Source organism: Ixodes scapularis, unplaced genomic scaffold (assembly GCF_016920785.2).
Source record: "Ixodes scapularis isolate PalLabHiFi unplaced genomic scaffold, ASM1692078v2 ptg000044l_1__unscaffolded, whole genome shotgun sequence".
NCBI lineage: Eukaryota > Metazoa > Arthropoda > Arachnida > Ixodida > Ixodidae > Ixodes > Ixodes scapularis.
In genome coordinates this window covers 1,070,602-1,087,663 of record NW_024609897.1, presented here as the reverse complement: position 1 = coordinate 1,087,663, position 17,062 = coordinate 1,070,602, and positions in this window count along the sequence as shown.

The following is a 17,062-nucleotide window of genomic DNA, read 5'->3' as shown; positions in this document are numbered from 1 at the left end:
GCCGGCCGTTTTTTTTTTAATTCTTGACGGGTTCACAGCACCGTCAATATTTTTCAGAGGATGCCAAAAGGTGACTAATAAAGCGCACTCAATACAACTGAAATTTTTGGGAAGCTGTAAAACAAAATCAGGAAGAGAAATCTTCAAGGCTTTTAATATGTGGGCGAAAGTCGATGAAGCATGTATCATCGCATCGCCAATATTTTTTATTTGTTAAAAAATTTGAATTAATTTCGCGAGAATTTTAATTTAGACCGAATGGTTAGTTCGGAAGCGTATGGTCCTTTAGACACTTATCACACGGGTGAAAACTCCCTACTCACTGCGCTATGGACGCCTGCACGACGTCTCGTTCGTCTTCGTGGAAGAGAAGCACCGCGCACGCTCAGAACGTCTTCCACAGCCCAGATGGCAGGGCATAGAAGGCGATTATAGGATAGGTCAAGCAAGTGCGCACAAATGCAGTGTCTTTTGAGCATCGGAACGATAGGAGCGGCACGCCAATCAGAAAGCAACACAGCGAACACGGGGGGAACACGGGATGACGACGCAGCCAAGCTGGTGTCCTCATTGGTTGAGGTAGATTTTCAACAAAAGCACGTAAGTGCATTTGACGCGTAAACAAATGCAAGATGTGCGCGAGGTGCAGACGAACTTGCCGGTCATATATATGTTTGTCTTTACCGAATAAAAATTCGGTTGACCTAGAGCATCGTTGCGTCCAATTCTTGTTGTTGTTTTTTGGCCCTTCTCGAATCTAAGATAAATGGATGTAAAGATCACGTGACGTCAAGCCACGTAATGTCAATTGATGTCATGAAACCAGTTTTGGCGGTAACGCTTACCACTAACGGCGCTACCGGTAAATTGTTCGTTTTTGCGGTAACGTTGTCACGTCCCCGTTACATTTTAAAAATGGTAACGGATAACGTACTTATGTTATTTGTTTCGAGTAACGAGTAACGTAATTACGTTACTAGTTCCGTATTCTTCCCAAGAATACGGTTCCTTATTCTTCCCCAATTCCACTAAAAATATTTTGGTGCTTCTGTGCGCCAAGCTATGCTGTTGTTTTTTTGCGTTCTTTTTGCGTTTTTTCTCGTGAGTATTTAATGAAACCATAACAAAGGTCAGGTAATTATGTTCAGCTTCTGGATGAACATAGTGTTTCTTGAAATATGGCGCTTACGCCTACCTATAACATCAAAAGAATAAACCGTGTTAAATACAATTAAAAAAAAGAAGGGCCAAAATAACGTGCGTTACTTTTTAAGAGTAGAGGGAGCACGTTCCTTTTATCTCGAGTTAATGTAGGTCGGTAACGCGTTCCATTTATTTGCAAGTAACGAGTAACGCATTTCCTTAAATTTTTGCGTTAACGCTGACAAGACTGCATAAAATCCCCCACATTTAGCGGGAAAGGCACAGACGGACGGACAGACAATGTTTTAAATTGGAGTAGCATACTTAAACCTTTTGATGTTTTAAAATGTCGTGGTCGGCCATGGACAGGCAGTGCACTTTACTTGAAATACGTCTCTTCGCAAAAAAATGAAAAGGTACATGTGTATTACTTTTATGCGTCAACCAAAAAAAGTATCTACAAAAGCTTTTTTTTTAAGTGGCTCATCGCTAGAGGCTGTTTTCGCACACCTGTTGTTTTTGGTCCATGACGCAGAGCGATTTCCAGATCACCGTACCTGTATGTAATTGTACCGGCGTTCTGCACTCGTATTTCGAAGGTATTGAAGCAGGTATACGAGCCAGGAAAAACGAGGAACGACACGTGCGGGGGGCAGTACCGTGTCCTCCACTCTAAGCAATCTGGAGCGTGTGGTCCTCCCACAACACAAACTGGTGTATCCAACGCTGCAGCCTGCGGAGGAGGCTGGTGATATGTCGAGACCTTAGAATGAGTCCGCGCTCAGACACTGAGCATGACGAAACGTCGTGGTCAGTGCGAGAGCGGAGAGAGCACATTTTTAGGTCTGAACACACTCTCAGCCTCGTCACTTGCCGAGTTCGCTCCGCAGATTAGAGAAATCGACTCTCCCAAGGGCTTCAAGGGAAACGCAGACGCTTCATGGTTTTTAGAGTGCCGAAACGTTGTGAGATTGCAGCGTGAGATCTCCTCGGACCCGGACAAGACCCGACGCGAGCAGTAATGACAAAAGGGAAACAAATCGCCCCGCTTTTTCGTCGGTGAGCAAATTTGGTTGACGACAAGGGTGTCTTCCACTAGTGCGGACGACGTGTAACGTTCTAGTTGGGAAGAATAAAATTTAGCATGCAATTTATTAAGTAATAAACAAAACAACCAGAAAAAGAAATGGATGTGATTACGTAATATCCAGAATCATCGCCAACCCTCCTGCCGCCTCAAATTCATAAAAAAGTGGGGTGGTCCATGACTCGGTGGGTAAGCACAAAAAGGTTAGAAAAAGCAAAAAAAGGATTCTTTTTCTGTACGTAACTATCACGGCTGCACAAGAAGTGCATTAAACTCAAAAATCGAATTAGTTGCATTGTTTTAGCAAAAAAGTCGTGTTTTCCCCCTATGACGTGTGAAGAAACGAAAGCGATAGCTGTAACACGGTCGAGTAAGGCAGGTGGAACGGTGCCGTCACGTAACTGGGGACGGAGGTGCGACGTGGTTAATTCTCATAGCTATTGCGGTTTGCGTCGGGGATGCCACTGACGGACGCCACGAGTGCTCGGGGGTCCGCGATGTAAGTGGGGAAGCGCGGTGGAAGTTTCTAAAACCATTCCACATTACGCGTAGAAACTGGATGCTGCCACAGTGGGATTTTGGTTGAGGAGAGGAATGTTTGAAAACAAGTCTTTCAAGCAGGCGACACAGAAGACTCTCCTTCCGTCACGTCGTTGCCGGCGGGATGTTGGGGCGGCCCACGAAAAAAAAAAAAAACAGACTTCCCTGGCCTCGCACCAAGCTCGGGGTGAAGGGTTTTTGTCCAAGCGGCGACGGCAACAGACGAGGTAAAAATCTCTGCAATGTGTCGCCCGTAGAGGCATTAAAATGCTCATGAAATACCGTTTTACCATCTTAATGTGCGTTGCTAGCATACGCGCAATGAAGACCGACGATTTAAATATAGCGGAAATGTTTGTTGCGTGGAGGTACGTTTCTAACAGCGCTATCCCAGGTAGCACACCATGTCGGCCGATACTGGGATTACGTCGGCCAGTACCGGGAGCTGTACGGCGGATCCCGGCCAGGAACGCCGGTAAGGAACCGATCCCGGCCGATATCGGGGACTCGTTGTCTAAACTGGCCAGCGCCAGCCGGAAAGTTCCCGATGCCGGCCGACATCGTTTTCTTGCTGTAGTCACCGGCCAGTCTAGCCGTGGAGTTTCCGGTGACTGGCCGATATCGTTTTCTTGCTGTAGTCGCTGGCCAGCCTAGCCATGGAGTTTCCGGTGACTGGCCGACATCGTTTTCTTGCTGTAGTCACCGGCCAGCCTAGCCATGGAGTTTCCGGTGACTGGCCGATATCGTTTTCTTGCTGTAGTCACTGGCCACTCTAGCCATAGAGTTTCCGGTGACTGGCCGACATCGTTTTCTTGCTGTAGTCAGCGGCCAGTCTAGCCGTGGAGTCTCCGCTGACTGGCCGACATCGTTTTCTCTTTGTAATCACCGGCCAGTTCAGCCACGGAGTTTTCGATGACTGACCGACGTCGTTTTCTCGCTGCTTTCACAGGCCATTCGAGCCATGCAAGTTTTGATATGTAATCGACATGGCTTTTTCGCTGATATAGAAACTATATGATGGTTACAAATGACCGTTAGGTTGGACATGTCTTCAATATGCTAAAAGGTGACACCTAATATTATCCTTGGCCTAGTATTAACGCCGCATCATCCTTGAACCAGTTAACAAAGGCTTATTTCAGTTTTGTTAAAAAAGACGGGATCAAACATGGCTGTGGAATGAAAATTCAATTTGGTTTACATCTATTAATTTTTTAGAGAGCAGCTCTTAGACGCCCGTTTCCGGCTTGAGCGGCATCGCCGTCGCAGTCGCCGTCGGCGTAACCGCGCGTTGCATTATGGGAAACGTCCCATAATGCAACGCGCGGGTCTCACTCATGACCCGCGCATTGCATTATGGGGCCTTTCCCATAATGACGGCGTGTGCGCGTTGCATTATGGGAAGCGTCCCATGATGCAACGCGCGGTCGGCGACGGCGACGCCAACATCGCCGTCGGCGTAACCGCGCGTTGCGTTATGGGAAACGTCTCATAATGCAACGCGCCGTCTCATTTGTGACCCGCGCATTGCATTATGGAAAGCGTCTCATGATGCAACGCGCGGGTCGGCGACGCCAACGTCGCCGTCGGCGTAACCACGCGTTCAGTTATGGGAAACGTCGTATAATGCAATGTGCAGTCTCATTCGTGACCCGCGCATTGCATTATGGGACGTTTCCTATAATGACATCACAATTGACGTCACATGTGACGTCACAAGGGTCCCGCACGTTGCATTATGGAAAAAGTCCAATGATGCAACGCGCGGGTCACTCGTGACCTGCGCGTTGCATCGTGGCGGCGAAACTTGCTTTCGATGAGTCGGGCATTTTTACTGCGGCACTGCGCTTCCGTAGAAATTTCCACATGTTCTCAACGGCAAGTCTCAGGGCTTACACAGGGTTTTAAAGAGCTTCTTCGACGATTGACTACGAACGAGTAGAAAGCGTGTCTTCAGCATGTTGCCGCCAGCCTCCGAAACGCTCCAAAAACGCGATTTTTCAAGATGCAAAATCGCCGATCGGTGGCTTCACTCTCGTGCTGCAGCTGCAGCGACCAAGCGGGGATGCGCGATCCAGCCCTTTGCCCAGGCAGATGCCGAGCGCTCCGCGCAAGCGGTCGTTCAGCGGTCGGCCTCAGTAAGCGATCCACCCAGTTGCACGCGCTGCCACCGCTTTCATAGCGTCTGCCCCACTGTCTGCCCTCGCTTTTTAACAGTTTCGGTTCCCATTGCTATTTTGCTGAAAGCATGAAGTTCTGATCGGAACTTCATGCTTTGATAAAATGTCCTGCCGTCGTGGCGCTGTACGTTTTGCAAAGGGGCTGTTAAGCATTACCAAACACGCATGCCGTAAAGCGACCGTCATCTCCGCAGGCGAGTTCCATCTGAGGGGAATTTGTCGTATTGTCTTCTAGCAAACGACATACCTAGCTCTTCATCCGAACAAGTGTGCACAACGTCTTCGACGTAACGCCATATCTTGGGCCTCTTCGCTGGCAAGGCGAATGAGTCGGCAAAGACTTCGCCGAGAACGGCTGCCTCGTCGTCACTCGAGCTGGAGCTAAGCTGGTATCTTCGTCGCTGTCGCTGATTTCGCTGCTACTGCGTTTTATTAGACGATGTCAGCGCCGCAGTATGCTCGGGCCAGTCGGTCATGACAAGAGGAGCGAAAGCAAGCACAGCAAGAGAGCCCACCCAGCAATCGAAACAAAAAACAGCGAAACTCCTTCATTTCCCCGCGGCAACGTTGATAACGAAACTGAAATGTTGCGAGTGACTATAGATCGTACTCCCCCGAAAAAGGCTGCGCGGAGAACTACTCCGGGTCCGATGGTCTGTCCGAGGAAGACACAGTTTGTTCGGCACATTCGTTTTTTACATCATTCTGCATGATCGTAATCGAAACATCACGTGCACCCTATATTCAACCACAAAGGGTCACTACTTCCATAAACCCCTGCGTGCAACACGGCGCGCGTTGCTCTTTGGGATCTAGTTGGCCAGGGAGGAGAGTGGCATGGTTTCGGTTTCGATCGGCAGCGTGGACTATTAACGGCCGTGATCTCACGTTTTTTGGTCTCGAGAGCATCATTTTTGGTCTCTAAACTAACCTAAATGGCCAGACCTCGAATCTATAGCACAAGCCCGAGACGTATAGCTTGCCTTCACACATGCTTGTTGTATTTTTATACTCTATCGAGCCTTTCTGTTTGCGTTTCGAGATATACGTGAACGAGCCAGTGCTGGGAATCTCGACGCTGCGTAGCTCGGGTATCTTGCTTGTGTACGAGTCAACAAGCTGTAACGACCAATAAGTTTGCATACATCGAGCTCGCACCTTTACAGCTGGTCAGGAAGTTTGTTTGTTTTATGCGTCCATAGACAAAATAATATTTTTTGCACCTACTGTTTTTCTTAATACGTCTGAGTACGTGAGGTAAAACTTGGAGGCACCATTGAAAAGCTCAATTTGAACACACATCTCTTATCTGTATTGACTGCACGAAGCTAAGTCCCCACCCGCTTGCATTCCGCTAATATTCAACATCGCGTATGCACATAAATTTTTTCTGCAATCATATAGGCACATTCCCCCACACAAACCGTTTTAAGAAAGCAAAAGTCGAGCAATTGTGTGAAGAACGTTGCACCGTTCGCCGGAAGTGCGTCGGACGGGCGTGAACCTCTATGCGGTGTGCCAAAGGAACAAAATTATTCAAAGCGCATTTGACGGTTGGTAATGGCCGTAATATTTATGTGTTTGCTTTCTTCCTGACTGAGTATGCCGAGATAATTTCAGACACACCGTTTAGACACAAATCTTGGGCGTCAGTAAAAGCTCGTCCAAAAAGGCTTAGCGAAGAGTAGGAGACGCTTGTTAGAGCCTCCGTCGTAGCTAGCCGACCTCAGCGTTTGCGAAGACCTAATCTCCTATCAGCGTAAAATTTGAGTGGGCGATATATGATGACACGAGGAAGACACCATAGTAATTTGTGTGCAGGGAAATTGCCCCAGTTTTCGTTTTGTCAACCATTTCGTCGTTTACCCTGAGACTGGGTTTTTTTTTTTTTTGAAGAGCAGAAGTAACAGAAAAAAACAGACAGGTCTCAGGGTAAACGACGAAATGGTTGACAAAACGAAAACTTCCACCAGCTAGCCTGTACTTTGACTCTTTTCTCGTTTCGTTTTGTATCGTTCGAGAATGAATGTATTGTACGTTCGTGAAAAGTCAGATCATCGAAAACTCAAGCGGCGCATTCGGTCACGGCGTGATAGCATGAAAGGAAGCTGCTCAATCGAAACCGAAACTGAGTGGCCAACTAGTTCCCAGAGGGCACTTCGTCGAAGCGTCGTGTACTTCTTTGTGCCCCCGTTTTTTTTTTTTTTTGTTTTTTTTTGTTTTTTTTTATAGAGTAGCACAGTAGCACAATTATATATTTCCGACTTCGTGTTGAGACTAGAACAGACCTCATCCAGCATCGAGCCAGCTGTTGATAGACTTTGCTAGAAAGCCGATCCAGCATCCAATCCAAAGCCGGACAAGGTGAGCAAACACAAATGGCGAGCCGGACGTTGGCGTGGTTCTTGGCATGGTTCAGGTACGGTGGCTCCAGGGTTGAAAAATTGTATGTGACCGTGGTGGCGAGTGAAAGCGCTGCATGTAAATCTATGCGGGGCAGAAGTCGCTCGAAGTTACCGCCTGTGCTTTGATTTTGATGTTCGTGTTCTGTCGGTTTCGTCGTATGAAGGCCTAGAGAACCAACTTCCGCTCAACAACGCTTGCTGGTGGTTGACTCGACGGTGTTGACGGCCTTTCGCCGTATCCCGACGATCGTTTCGTCGGGATGTCCCGCAAGACGGAGTAGCCGTCAAGTAAGAGAAAGTACGAGCAGCAGGAAAGGGATGCGACCGCGTATTATTTCGTAGTGGCGAGCGGCGGCACTTTTCTGTTTACGTTCGCGCACGTTTTTGCATCGGCTTCTGCCCGTTCGTAGTGTAGATGCCCTTTGCCTTTCGTTGCATCGCGCTGTTTCCACGCTTCGAGCGCACCTTCGGTACTCCCGGCCGAGTATGGACGAATGTCGCGAGACGGCGATCGTTCGGCGGCGGCCTCCGTGTGTTGTAAGCGTTGAAGTGAAATTAAGAGGGGGGGGGGGGGGGGGGGGGGAACAGAGTCAATCGTGTACGCGCGCTAAGCGCATTTGTCACTGACTTGGGGTGGGTGAGGGGAGAAAAGTGGGGGAGAAGATAGAAGTAAGAGTCGGGCGTCAGGAGCGTCGTCTCACCGTCCCGCTCGCTCGTCATCCCATCGTCGCGCTTAATCCGTGAGTGAGTGTGTGTGTTGGGGGGGGGGGGGGGGGGGGGGGCGGGGCGGGGAGGGGTGGGCGGGGCGGATTTAGCACTGGTGGCTGGCACCGCGCGGTGTCCGGTGATCAAGGCGGTCTCCGGGGGCGACCGCGCCGTGTTGGTGGAGGCATGCTAGCTCGCCGAGACGCTGCTGGCGGGGCATCGGGTTGTGCCGTCCGCGAGACGCTTGTCCGTTATTTTATTTATCCTTGCATCAGGTTTTAGATTATGACGGTAAATTTGCATTGTTTGCCGTACTTCGCAAAGTCGTAACAATTTTTCTACAGGTGACTCCTAGAGCCGCTCGTCAAATTTTGCGGCACGCAATACAACTTTTTTTTCTTTTTTCGACACTTTTTTTTTTTTATTATAACTTAGCGATATATCGAAACTTTCTGCTCGTAGCGCAATCGCACCAATGCTGAAAAATTCCGCACGTACTGGATAACCGTCATCATCATAAGCTCGACTCGTTTTTCTGAGTTCACATCAAACAAAACTAGGTTCCTTCTATGAAAATACGGTGTACCGTTAAATACCGGGCAAGCGCGCACTTAAACTTTGGAAATAATCGCAAAAAAATGGGGGATAGGTGCTTGTCCGGTCGTCAATTTTGCATATAAATGTACTGTGCGTATTTTCTCAGATCTCACAAATTTGGTAATGGGCGCTTAATGTGGAATGGGCGGATGCACGGTATTCTACGGTATGTCCAGGCAGTTAGCGGCATCCTACGCCTTGGTAAGCACAACCGCGCGTTGTGAAGTCCACCACCGGCGTGGCACAGGGCCCCGTCCTTACCTAGCATCTCGTCATATGCAAGGAATGTATACTCCGTTCGCCCCTAAGCTGAGACTAGAATCTCCGCCTTCAGTGCGAGCTCGCTGGCTTCTGCAGTGCTTTGGTTGCGCGTGCCTGCGTGATCGCACTTGTTTTAGCAAGGGCAGAAAGCTTGCGTTGAAGGCGGAGCTTCTAGTCTCAGCTTAAAAATGAATGGAGTATAGTCGAAACGCCATTGCCATTGCTTGAAAAACTGGATGTAAATAAGCTAATTGCACGAAACCGCGGTATCACGAAATCGTTGCAAGTAAAAAGCTACAAAGCATGGTTTAAACAGACCTTTACGCGAAATGAGCACCGTTTTTCTCTTTTACTGCTACTTTTATTACTTGGCGTATACCGGAATGCGACGCCGTCGTGTTTCAATGTGGCCGTGCATGGGGATATAGCAATGGAGTTATTATAATATATGCTAAAGGTTGCGAAGACCTGACAGTGTGAAGTTACTTGAATGAACATCATGTCTGACCACGCCTTTTATTCTAGTGAGGAGGAGTACAGTTCATCGAAGAGAATGACGAAATAACGGTGGCGTCCGTCCCTCTGTTGTGGTTCGACTTGAGTATGAAACAACGGCAGGTGGCCAAGCAAAATGCCTGGGGCGGACATCTTGTCTCGTGTGCGACCGGGCCAAGCACCAGACTCTGACTGGCCTTCGTTCAGAGCATCAAGTTTGCAGAAATACAGTAAGTATTATTTTGTACTGTTCCTTTTCATCTAAAGTCCTGATAATGTGCTAGCACACGTTTTTCATCTGCCCTCTGTTAGCATGCTTGACCAGATTAGCTTGCAGCAGTTGCTCAATTTAGTTAGCTCCATAATCTTCGTAGTGACACATGCACAATTACAGTAGTGACCGAGTTCTTCAATACACTACTGGTCACAAAACTTTCTCGTAATGCTGTGGGAAAGCATTGCATGCTGCCAAGAATGGCCGTGGTGCTGTCCTACTCTGGAGAGGTTCGACGGACAGCTTGGAGTGTTGTTTTTAGGTGCAGCAAGTTCGCTTCGGCGCCGTGCTGTGCAGCTTCTGTTTGTACCTTGAAATGTTGTACCAATGGCCCGATTTTGGTGTTTTGTGAGATTGAGATCTCGGCAGGCTTGTACTGAGGGAGCTGACCTTTCTTTAACAGACACGTCGCCTGCTAACGTTAGTAAAGAGAGAGGGTTTGTCTGCCCTAGAGTGTAATTTGCTGCGGGAAACAAGACGCCGCTGCGTCGTCTGCTACCAGAACCGAAGAAAGGTGGATCATCTGTTACACACTGTATGCTGCAAGTGAAACGATAGAAAACAAAGTTGCTTTGGGAACTTCTGCTATTTAACAAGGGGTGCAATTGATGACCTGTGCTTTACTTGGAAGTGCCAATTCATTCTATAGCGTCATATGCCTATACGCGAGGTATCATGTGACCACAGAGCAGCCACTTGCAGCCAATTTCGTTTTCTATACCAGGGCAAGTGTTCTTAACGCGATTCTCTCCCATTCTTAGACGGTTGATAGTTGAAAAAAAGGCCGTCCTGAAAGCCCAGAAAATGGCAATTCCAACAAGGGTACAGGCACCAAGCTAGGCCTAATAGGCACGGACCTATATATCAGATTTTTAAACTGGTGCTTATCGCAGCCAAGCGCAGCGCGTCTCGCGTGCATCGCCGACGAATCAGTATTTTTATTTCCTTTGATTGTCAAAAAACATCATAAAACTTTGTGGGAGCATTCACTTTGACCATACAAGCCAAAACTGTGACGTTCTGAAAATTGGGGCCGTGTCTCCTTTTCAGAAAGTTTATTTGATTAACACATTTTTTTTATTACATTTATGAATATTGCATACAAATTATAATGTCTCTTAAATTTTTACAAAAATTTGAAACACTCACTGTGTCTGGCAACCGTTCCAAAGCTACCGAAACCATCCGAAACACCTGAAGGTTCAAGCGTTCTTCTGAAACTTCCCGAAACCCAAGTTTCTGAAAAAGTTTCTTCGCATCATCAGTGCATATTGTTGATCAGCAAAATGGATAATGCTTTGTTATGCCTTGGTTATCTTGCAGCCTTCGACGCTCAGCTGCTTAGGCCGTGATAGACCTGCACATCCAGAATGGGCACCTACAGCAGCAGAACAGGGAACTGCAAGTCTGTTGGGCAGGTGCTCGGGCACGTGGTGTCTTTCAAGCACCAGGGAGAGCAGGCGAGGCCTGGGGAACAGGTGACGCCCCAGGAACTGGCCAGGCCTGAACCACCCGAGCTGTTCCCGACGCCTCTCCGCGACATGGAACAGCTTAGTGCTGCAGAAGCGCAGCTGAAGAACTTCACCAACAGGACACTGCCGGTATTTATGTGTCCTCTTTTTCACAATATTGACGGGTATAAGGCTGTGATTCTTACTTTGTGGTTTAACTTGGGTTATCTGAAGATTTATGCAAACGGGGTTTGGAATGTGGACTGAAGCCTTTTACCGTAATATTTCAAATGGATGCCCACCCAAACTATGTTTTAAACACAGTCAGTGGCAAATTAAAAATGAGTAAGTTGCCGTCCCTTCATTACGGGCCTTCTGTTATTTATAACAGCAGAGTGCATGCACAGCCAATGCACATCGGAAGGCTATTTATTGTAAGGGGTACCCTTAAACTGAACCCTGCGATAGAATTGTGTCAAGGTGACGCAACGCCAGTTGCACGTTTTGCAAGTCAGCTTTAGTAGCCTGCGTAAAGTTTTTGCAATTGTTAAACTGTGTTTCATAGAGGCTACTGAAGGGAGAAATGATGGACGGTGGCCACCAAAAATTAAATATTTGTGCATCTTTACATTTTTGAACAGTTCTTTCCACCCGAAGGTCGTGTAGACAAGAGGCCTTCATGTGCATCCTCATTGAACGGCATTTTAAGTGTTTTTTCAACTGCCGCTTCTTGAAATATTTTTAAGTAAAACATTTCACAACGGGGGAAGTAAAATCGCCCAACACATTTGCCTTTGGGTGCTTACAATATGTCGGCCTGCAAATAATCATAAATCATGCTGATTTGCTACGACACTTCTGCCCGTTTTATCCTTAGAAGTTAAATTCCGCACCTGCAACAACTCTCGCCGTGAGTATGTGTGTGGAGCACGCACAAACCTGCCTGCGTGCTTTTTGTGTTTAATGCTTGCTTGACAGAAGGATCGAGATGCTGTAGTATATTATGGGCTTCTTTTGGTTTTGTTCCTGTTCTCACTTGAGGCTATAGTCAAGAGATCTAAATATTTAGGGCGATAAATTCATTTGCGCTTTCGGCATCTGCTACAGAAGTAAAGGTACATGCTTGAAAATAACTTTTAGCCTGGTCTAAAATCGCTTTTGAGCGTGCCCACCACATGCGTATGCCCAAACAAATTTGTAAGGGGTTGCCAGATAAATCTTAATCCATCTTTACTTTACATTAGTAGTGCATTTCCAAAATGAGATGTTAACCAGTCCTAACCGAAGGTCACCCTATGAGAGGAAATCAAATTTTCCAAGGTGAAAGAGTAACTGTCATTGCATCCGCCACTTTATTCAGGGGGTGTGAGTGCATGCGTAGCTGTGTCTCCAGGCATAGCATACGGTAGTCGCACAAGCGATTATTACACGAGGCGAGCTTGAGCTGAGTAAGTTGGTTCATTGGCCTACAGGGCCACCACTGAGTCAGCACTAAACAAAAATATGGAAAGGTAACTACTCATACTGTGCTGCTGTTGCCATTTTTTGCAACTATGATGACGGTTTTGGTCAATTCCTGCCTTTTTATGCCTTTTTCAATTCCAGTCTTCGTAAAGTCGTAAAATAGGTGATAAATTTGCAGGGTGACTAACCGGCAGCTAGACTAAGCTTTAACAAAGTCAAGATGCGCAGGGTCTTGAATGCACTGTTTTGAGAACCACATACATTATTAAAATTACTGAGTGGATGCTGATGGGGAAAGAGGATCCATCAAAACGTTTGCACAATTTGAACGTTGCAACGAATTTGACTGACTATTGAGATTTAGCAGAGTATGGAGGGAAATATTTTAATCTTTCTGGTTTCGTCTAAGACAAGTAATGTTGTCATATATTCTAATATTTTTTATTCTCTCTCTAGTAAATATGGTAAAATTTTGATGCATGTATAGTGTAGCTTGCTGCATTTACCTGGGCATTCACATTCTCTTACTTGAGACATGTTATGCATATAAATAACTTTATTGACTTATTGAGAACACATTTTGTCTTTCTAGGAGGGGCAGCTCGTGTCTCTAGGAGACAGCAAGAACCTGCAGAAGGTGGTGCGAGAGATGGTGGGACGCCTGTTCTCAAAGCAAGTCCAGGAGCAGTTGTCCGGCCCTTCTGGGCTACCAAGGAAAGTCAAGGTTCAAGGACGCCATGATGTGTAAGGTGGTCATCGGTAATGCATATTTTTTACTAGCTATTAAATTGATGGTATCTCTATTGGAGCTCAATAGACAAGCACAATCTTTGAAATATGTTGACAATTGAAGGGAAACTGAAACACTTCTGGACAAAAAAACGAGTTATAGGTGACTTCTGGCGTATTTTTGTCCTGTGAATCTGAATATCGCTTTCGTTTTCCCCGAAGGTGTAACTAGACGCGAGAAAACACGAAAAACCTCAGAGCAGCCGTGACGTCGTACTAGGATCTTTGGGGCGCCAAGCACGTGTCGCTCGTGTGGGTGGCGCGTGCAATTGCAAGCTTGCCAGTTGTATTTTTCCACACTGATGCCAGTTGTGGCGTCTATTTCTGACCTTTTTTCAAATTCAAGAAAAAGGTCAGAAATGAATTTTACAAATTTATTTCTGACCTTTTTACAAATTCAATTTTCCGAAAACTCCCAGCACGACGTCACGCCCCGGGAAGGAGGGGCTTCAGCTGTACTTTAGAAATTAATTTCTGCTTCTCCATGCACCAGATTGAAAAAATAAACTCGATATTCGTGATCCTGGAGGCCATATCAAGACGATTTTGGTGTTCTTCCTCAAATACAGAACAGCTTCAGTTTCCCGTTAAGTCTTGCAATATGCAAAATTTAAGTCGTCAATTCCTGTCGTTTTTTTTTTTTTTTTTAATTTGATTTGCATTCTTTATTATGAATATCTCCTGTGTTAGCATTCTCGGACCTTCATACTGAAAAGCAGCGTTTTGAAGGAACTGTGAAAAAAGGTTTTTGTTGGTCTTGTTTTGTTAACCTGTTAGTTTCCAGGTTGAAAATCTAATTACGACCATTTAGAGGCCTTGGTCTACAGAGTGTCAGTTGGGGAAGTTTTGCTCTTTTTTTAGCCACTCATCTCTGCACCCCACCCCGTCTCGCCCCCCATTTCAGATTAATAGGATGTTGCGTGAAATAGCCATATGCCTCCGTAGAATCTGCACCTTAGCGTGGTAGCCAAACCCACAATCTCCACCTCTGTGGTGCTCTCTTTCTGTCAGCTTTGAATTGCAGGCTGGTGAGGGACCCATATTTACGCAAAGGAAACGCTCGCAAACTGCAGTGTTTGAACAGCACCTTGTGTGTAGCTAATATGCAAGATATTGGCTTCCCCTATTTCTCAACTAATCTGTGTGATCTGACAATTCTCTTTACAGGTGCCATACAAAGTCGCACTCGTGCAGCGTGGACGCGGTGCAGAAGTGGCTGACGGCCAGGGAGGCGGGCAAGGGCAATAGAGTTAAAAAGACGGACACTCCACTGGTGGTTCCAACCGCCTTTGACGATGAGGGACACTCTGGCTGAGGAGCTAGCTGCTATGGATGCACGAGTCACAATAAAGAATGTCACGGTAAAAAACATTTTGTATGTTCCCTTCTTGTACTACCCACAATATGCATCTGGGCGACAAATGAATGGGACATGTCGTCTCAACGAGTATACAGTAATTGCCATGAGTATACTGCATACATGGAGAAAGTCAATTGTTCACACAGAATTGTTTCTTAAAATTGCACAAATACTAAACCGGCTTTTTTCAGTTCAAGTCCGAAAAACATGTTAAAAACGGTCAGCACCTATAAAAGATATGAAAACCAATAAAATGGTTTGGACTGAGAAATTTAGCATTTCCACGTTTAAGTCAATTTGATCTACTGAGAAGTTGGCTGTTCAAAAATGCAGTAGGATGTCATTCCTGGGCTTTAAAGCCTGACACAGCTAGCATTCTGCTGGTTCTATGCTGGATACACTGAATGACGCAACCGCTGGTGCTGATCCGCAATTTCGCAGGCACTGACCCGCAATTACGCTGGCACTGATCTGTTTTTACGCTGGGACTAATCCGCAATTGGACTGGCTCTGACCCGGAATCACGCTGGCACACTGATGGTTTCCTACCGTACCACCGGTTCCATGCCGGGGATCTGTGTCGGGAGCTCGCTGGGAACATCCCGTATTCCCGGCATCCCGGTTTCCCAATAAGGTCCCGGTACCGGCCGGATTCCGGCATTGGGCCCGGCCGATGTCGCCCCTTGGGGCGTTTCCGGTACTGGCCGGTATCGCTATCCCGGCAGGCCAATACCGCCCCATCCCCAACCCGGCGTGTTGTGCTACTTGGGATGTTCTTTTAGTAAATAAAAAAGTCAGCAAGAAAATAGGAGAACCTACCAGGCGCAACGAGGAAGCGAGCCTGCGAACGAAAGAAACAATGAAGAGCGATGCCGGGGAAGCACGAAAACCGGCGATCGGGTTCGCAAATACTTCGGCGTCCGGCAAAGTTGGGCACCTTGTCAATCACAAGGGCTCTTATGCAACTTCCTCGCTTGGTGCGTCCATGCGTGTGTCCGTGCGCGGCGTGCTATAAAGCGGGTTGAGACGGAGATGCTTCGTGGCGTGGACGGCGCCACGAACGCGGAGCTGCTCAAAATGAGACGCTTTACAAACATCTGTGTGCGGCGTTCCAGCAAATCTTCATTTACCCGTTGGCTTTGTCTTAAACATTGGACAATGTTCCGAGAGAAGGAGCTGGTTTGCGGTGACGTCACTCTGGTAGAGACGGACGTTACCTTACACTGCGTGGTTACACTCCTGGATATGAGACGTTCGCTGACCTCGCGATTCCTGAATGTGTTACTGCTTGTGTTATCTTTCCTACCTTTTGTTTTGTCTGAACGAACTTTTTTATAAGCAAAACAAAGTGTCATTCTGTTATCTTCATTGTTTTCCTTTCGGACGCATGTATTTCAACTTCGGTGTCGCGGAAATTGGGGAGTAACGTAAACGAAGATACCAAGATGCCTAAAATGAGAAAAATATGTTTCGATACTTCGTTTTCCTTTGTCACTGACGTCCTCTAACTGTAAGGTCTGTGGCCGCGTCATTCGGGTAGGATGAATGTTCTCGGATCATGGAGTCCCCATTAGGGTATCGGTAAGAATAATAAATCGCTCAAAGTTTTTTTTTTTTTTTTTTTGTTGATATTTTCTTAAAATATAGGGCGGGCGATGACTTGGGTATGGACGGTAACTCGAGATATTACGGTACATTAATCCGCATGAGAGTTTTGATTGCAGTTCCAAATTTTCCCATCAGGTGAGCTTACTGCAATTGATTGACTGAGTGAAAAAGGATCTGATTTTGAGCACGTTAAAATAACTTATATTTTACGAAAATTGTGTTACAGCGTCATGAGTCTTCCTCTAAGGCCCTCAAGGTACACACAACACTTATCATTATGATGACTTTTGGTATAGGCGTTCGTAGTTAAATAACGTTCACACATTTATCGAATAAACAATAATTCTGGTAATTTGAAAAGCCATAGGTGGAGCACATAGTGATCTTTGTACAATAATTCATAATCTTCATAAAATACTTAAGATTTTCTCATATTTATGGTAATGCACCTACGGTTATCCAGCACCACAACCTCTCTACCAGTCTACGGAAGACAAGTCCTTGCTCAAAACGTTTAAGAATATTCCCTGACAGAGTACGGTTGATGATAACCAAAATTAGCTCTGAAGAAAATTGCCTAGTGGTGGCCAGTAGAATCTTTGTGGGGACGGACTTTTCATAGGACGTTTATTATGTGTTCCCAGTTATTTGTTTTATCTTCCACAGACCAGGGTCGGTGGTTATAACGCAATGACCAATGCAA